The 6,692-nt window shown below is 35.9% G+C and overlaps 1 protein-coding gene across 3 annotated transcripts in view; it reads right to left on the reverse strand.

The window, feature by feature from the left end:
* The window catches only part of LOC127944282 (testis-expressed protein 2), a 79,962-nt gene extending 73,795 nt beyond the window's left edge, over positions 1-6,167 (reverse strand). For 2 of the 3 annotated variants that reach the window (XM_052540170.1, XM_052540182.1), the window contains exons 1-2: positions 5,917-6,076; positions 2,690-2,765 (exon numbers count right to left, since the gene is read on the reverse strand). The gene's annotated coding sequence lies outside the window, so the exon portion shown is untranslated. Of the gene's footprint in view, positions 1-2,689; positions 2,766-5,916 lie in introns of all 3 variants that reach the window. The other variant, XM_052540188.1, reaches the window with a different exon arrangement.
* Between the last annotated feature and the right edge of the window lie 525 nt (positions 6,168-6,692).

Raw genomic sequence — 6,692 nt, forward strand, 5'->3', positions numbered from 1 at the left:
AAAACAACACCCCACTGGTTCCAGGAAAACATTCATTTAAGAAGGTAAATTTGATTATCTCAGTCTTTTTAATGTTCCAAACTTCCTGCTGTCGACTGGTGGCGCTATGACTGTGACCCACAATAGCCACATCTATGTGATCAGCCCCCATGACCAAACATAGAGCAATTTATCTAAATCAGACAGTGCACATAGAAGATATGAGACATCATTATTCAATTTTTTTGGAATAAAAAAATAAAAAAATAAAAATAGTTCACAATTTACCAAGCGTTGCTGAAACAAGGTAACGTAGCCAAAGCCTATACATTGATGTTTGCTGATTTTAACCCCATACTGTATTTGTAGCAATGTCGTAATGCGGTTTGACTAGATATGATGTTTACCTTTGATGTTTTAAGTAGTAAACATATTCACGTTCAACTGCAAGAGAGTATAGCCTAAAAAAAAAAGGACCCCATCACACACACACACACACACACACACAAACATGCACCCTCGTCTCTCTCACGTGACAGTCAGACCAATCGCGGCAATGTATCACATATGCTTAAACTTGTATGTAGCCATGCAACAAAAAATTCAGAATATATTCACTGTATACACCTGGGCGTTATGTTGAGACGCGATTTTTCGAATGGATGCTTCAACTAAAATGCACCGCAATGCAAGCCAAACGCAGCATTCTATTGAAAATGTATGTATGTATTTATTTCGTACCAAACTGCAATGAAGCACTGGTCTGACTGGGGTGTCACTCTTCCTCACACACGACACACGACACACGCGCACACACAAACATGTTTGTTTTTGTGAAAAGTGGGGACATCCCATAGGCGTAATGGTTTTTATACTGTACAAACTGTATTTTCTATCACCCTTCACCAACCCTACACTTAACCCTAACCCTCACAGGAAACTTTGTGCATTTTTACTTTCTTAAAAAAAAAAAAAAAAAAACTCATGGTTTATAAGCGTTTTGAAAAATGATGGGGACATGGGTTATGTCCTCATAAGTCACCCTCTCCTGGTAATACCTGTGTCATACCCATGTCATTATAAAAAGTTGTGTCCTGATAGGTCACAAAAACATGCCCACATAAACACACACACACACACAGAAATCTACATAAAACAGATATTTTCAATACCTCTGTTTTTTTTTTTTTTTTATAAAAGCCAAAAGGTTGATCATTTTACAACCACATCATTTTCGTTATGCATTATTTATTTTGGTTGTTTAAAAACACACAAAAAAATTTATCCAAATAATCGATCGGATAAAGTGCTAGATTAATCGATTACAAAAAGAATCAATAGCTGCAGCCCTATTCCACATTAATTTTCAAATGTCTGACTTCCTAAACGGCGGAGCTAAAGATCAATAAAAGCTAAATTCAAAATAAAATAATGTATTTCATTAACTGATGTAATGTCAATAAACCAACATGCTGAAGTACTGATATCTGTTTTGAACTATTGTAATGCACTGATAACCACCAAAAACTGGTGGTGATGAAAAAATTACACAATGAACCAAAGCTCATCACAAACAGCTTTTCTACGAGCTGAGAAGAGCAATACTCATATACAAAAGGTGCACAGTGTCATTCACACAAACACTAACCCCATCAGGGTGACACACGATACTGAAATAATGCAATAAACATTAATTTAACAACCTCAGATGTAAGATTAAACCTTAATGTACACAACTGTTAAGAAAAGAAAAATTAAGAAGAAACGTTATTAAAAAACAAAACAAAAAGGTGTCATGCTGGAAATTCTGGGAGTGTCAAGTTTTTTCACTGTAAATTATACAATGACATTTTCTTTTTCACTTCCAGAAAACATTAAAGTTTAAAATTTGTTTTACTTTAAAACTTTATGCTGTTTGTGGTTCAAAACTGAACCTCCCACTGTAGTCAGAACAAATAGCCTTATATTTGTTCAGCTGGTTCACTTTTGACATGTCTGCTTTTTATATTATATTATGATTCTTCTTCTTTTTTTTTTTTTTTAAATGTCATTTTTTTTTGATAATATCTCCTTCAAAACAAAACACAATACTGGGATCACTTCTTTGACTAGACCAGGTTGCTTTTTTTGGTTATATCTGGCAACTCTTCATCTTTAATGAGAAGAGCATAAACCCCACCCTGTCCATGTAAAAGAATAGGACGTGAGCCAAATGAAACAATGAAGTTAAACTTCAAAGGAATTTTTCCCAGAGATGGTTTCCATCATTTTAGGTAGTTCTTATCACACTTATGTATGTTCATGTGTTTGTTTTTATAATAAGTTTGGTTTTAGTTCGTTATGTGATGCTATAAAAACTGGGCATGTAATCATGATTGTGAACTTGCGATTGTGCCTGTGGAAGTTTGTGCGGGACTTAGATACTGAGACACTGCTGCCACAATAGAGCTTTTCTTATTTGCCATAATTATCATAATAAATAAGACTGGCTTATGTGATCAACAGGTTCAGAGACCATGAATGATGAGAGTGAAACCCACATACTGACACGTTTTCCCACCATACATGAGTGTCAGTATGTGGGTTTCACTCTCATCATTCATGGTTGAGTTGAGCATCATGAATGTGAAGGCAGGAGCAAGTCAGTGGATAAATTCCCTATAGACGACTGGAATCAATACAAGTTCAGAAACACAATTTTAGCACTTACGTCAAGACTTCGGCCACATTTAGTCTCCACCTGCAATCGTGTCTGAGCATGGCGTCATGGATCACACTTCAGAAGCCTGTGGATGGCACAGACAAACAAAACTACATTACAGTTTCATATTTATATCATTGTTATTGATGATCAGACAGTTTCACGTATAACCACACAGACACACTTCACCCTGCATATTATATAGTTCAAAATGCTTGTTGATACTCCATCAGTAACGGTAAAATCAACAAAAGCAGCTGTACTGTGTATGACATACAGAAAAATCAATATATAAAAAAACATTTCTCATCTAATGCCCCCAAGAACAAATGATTTGACCCACATTAGCTCTGAATTCATATTGTCATTTCTCAACAATTAACGTAACTGAAAAGCCTCCTTGAGCAAAAAAAGTGCAGGCCGTGAGTCCTATGCAGATCAGCTGGTCGACTGTCTACAGAGCGCTCAGTGATCCTACAGTGTGTTCAGATGTGCACTCAGTGCCACTCAGGCTGTTTGCTCTGATGTGTTACACAAGGCAGGTTAACACATTCAGGCTGCTGAGAACTCTGTTTTAGTCCTGTCACTCAACACATACAAACATACAATAGTCATGCAACTTTAATGAGCTCTGTGTGTATGTGTGTGTGTGTGTGTGTGTGTGAGAGAGAGACATACACTATTGCAGAGGGCAAATAACAGTGCACTATATGTGTTTGATACAGGGAACTGGCAACCAGAACTGGGAACACTCCCCCAAAACCCCCAATGTACTTGTTACATCATAAGCAGAATAGCATCTATACTTATATTAGACTGTCAGTCTCATCCTTATTCCAAGTTTACCATAGTTTACTGAATCCGTTCTGTATCTAGACCAGATGGTGAACCTGCATCCAGGTCTCTTTACTGGCATTTATGCTAATGCTTTGCATAAAAAAAAAAAAACATGCATAAACAATTTTTTTGAAAGGACTATTTTTAGAGCAGTGATAATTACAATCCTGGATAATTTATTCAACACAACTGACAAACATATTCTCTAGGGTCTCTTGGGCTGCTTATAGCTTCTGATATATATATATATATATATATATATATATATATATATATATATATATATATATATATATATATATATATACACACACATACATACACATATACAGTACATACCTCTTCTGTCTCTACTGTGTATATATATATATATATATATATATATATATATATATATATATATATATATATATATATATATATATATAGGTGCTGGTCATATAATTAGAATATCATACAAAAGTTGATTTATATCACTTATCATGTTCAAAGAGTGAAACTTGTATATCATTTTTATTCATTACACAAAAACTGATATATTTCAAATGTTTATTTCAAATGTTTATTTCTTTTAATTCTTTTAATTTGGATGATTATAACTGACAACTAAGGAAAATCCCAAATTCAGTATCTCAGAAAATGTGAATATTACTTAAGACCAATACAAATAAATCCTGGCCAACTGAAAATTATGAACATGAACAGTATGAGCATGTAAAGCACTCAATACTTAGTTGGGACTCCTTTTGTCTGAATTACTGCAACAATGCGGCGTTGCAAGGCGTTGATCAGTCTGTGGCACTGCTCAGGTGTTATGAGAGCCCAGGTTGCTCTGATAGTGGCCTTCAGCTCTTCTGCATTGTTGGGTCTGGCATATCACATATACCTCATAGATTTTCTATGGGGTTAAGGTCAGGCATGTTTGCTGGCCAATTAAGAACAGGAATACCATGGTCCTTAAACCAGGTACTGGTAGCTTTGGTACTGTTTGCAGGTGCCAAGTCCTGTTGGAAAATGAAATCTGCATCTCCATAAAGTTGGTCAGCAGCAAGAGGCATAAAGTGCTCTAAAACTTCCTGGTATACAGATGTGTTGACCTTGGACCTCAGAAAACACAGTGGACCAACACCAGCAGATGACACGGCACCACAAACCATCACTGACTGTGGAAACTTTACACTGGACCTCAAGCAACGTGGATTGTGCACCTCTCCTCTCTTCCTCCAGACTCTGGGACCCTGATTTCCAAAGGAAACGCAAAATTGACTTTTATCAGAGAACATAACTCAGACCCCTCTCATCAGTACAGTCCTTTTTGTCTTTAGCCCAGGCAAGACGCTTCTGACGCTGTCTGTTGTTCAAGAGTGGCTTGACACAAAGAATGCGACAGCTGAAACCCATGTCTTTGATACGTCTGTGTGTAGTGGTTCTTGAAGCACTGACTCCAGCTGCAGTCCACTCTTTGTGAATCTCCTCCACATTTTTGAATTTGTTTCATAATCCTCTCCAGGGTGTGGTTATCCCTATTGCTTGTACACTTTTTTCTACCACATCTATTCCTTAAATAAACATTTAAAATATATCAGTCTGTGTGTAATGAATGAATGTAATATACAAGTTTAACTTTTTGGATGGAATAGTGAAATAAATCAACTTTTTTGATCAGCACCTGTATGTATGTATGTATATACACAACTCACATAATATTTCTGTCATTATATTTCACTGCTGATTTTGATGATGATGGGTAGCTAAGAGCAAGTTAAATAAAAAAATAAAATAAAATTCACTGTGGATTCTATGGTATTTTTAAACTATGGTTAGTATGGCAACAATGGTTACCATGTGGATTAGTCCATGATCTCATCTTCTGAAATTATCTCATATTCAGAATATGATTTTTCATGAAAAAAGCATTACTTAAAAAATAAAATAAATAAATTTATCCAAATGAAACCACTAAAAATTACTATTGTGGCTTTGGATATGATACCATGATGATAAAACATTCTTGACAGTTAACATGCTAATAATACCATGTCTCTGCACATGTTAGAAGGTAACTGCAAGGTAACTACTGTTCTTCGTAGTATCTTTAACTGGCATGTAACATTTGAATATGGTAATCTTCCAACACCATATTAACTACTGATGCCATCACCCTACTCTTTGTAACTCATCTAACAGATGTCAGTCAAGTATCGGCAGCATCTCTATCACATGAAACAGCATCGAGGTTTACCACAGATTATAAAGCATCCACAGATGACGAAACACACCGGACATCACTGACACAGAAGATACGCGGTTGCTATGATACTCTCCTGTCTCGAGACAGGGATGCGGCTTATAGCAACGACACACAGACTTGATGATAATGGGCGTGAGCTCGATCTTACCATCACACAGCTTTATCTTGCCGAAACTACACAAAGAATCTCATCCAGCACGTTATATCGTCACATGTGCGTCCACAATCGATCCCGTCCGTTGATGTGATCATGTCTGTGTTTATAATCCAATGACAGTAACACATCGGTGAAGCAGAGCAAAAAAAAACCCATACGGACTCGTCAGAATGAAGCAATCAAACCCTGATGCGTGAGGAGATGAAGATACACGTCTACGTTCACACACTCTGTGCTCGATTAAAATGTCTGCTGCGAGGGCGTGTGTTTGTTTTGGTGAACTGAACGAACCTGCAGGACAGAAGCGCCCTCTGCTGGGTTAATTGTCTATTCTATTCTATTCTATTCTATTCTATTCTATTCTATTCTATTCTATAAATAAATAGTCGTCTTTAAACTCTCAGCATCACCAAATCTACTTACTTAGGCAATAAAATATTTATATTTCTAAGCAGCATACTTCAGCAAACTAATCGGCTGTCAGGGATTGTGACTGCGTTTTTTTTATATATATATATAATAAAGTAGCTCCATCTAGTGGTCACTGATAATGACACAGTGCAGTGTTTTTGATAAGGATATACAATTCTTGAAAATGTAACCTAACAATAAAATGAGTTTAACGTAAATTTGTAAATGTAAATAATTTAGATCTAGTCAATCTTCAATCAACATATGAGAACTTACTGCATACAATTCACAATTTTCATCTCGTTTGAAAAAACAATATCTATCTATCTATCTATCTATCTATCTATCTATCTATC

Source organism: Carassius gibelio, chromosome A3, assembly GCF_023724105.1.
Source record: "Carassius gibelio isolate Cgi1373 ecotype wild population from Czech Republic chromosome A3, carGib1.2-hapl.c, whole genome shotgun sequence".
NCBI lineage: Eukaryota > Metazoa > Chordata > Actinopteri > Cypriniformes > Cyprinidae > Carassius > Carassius gibelio.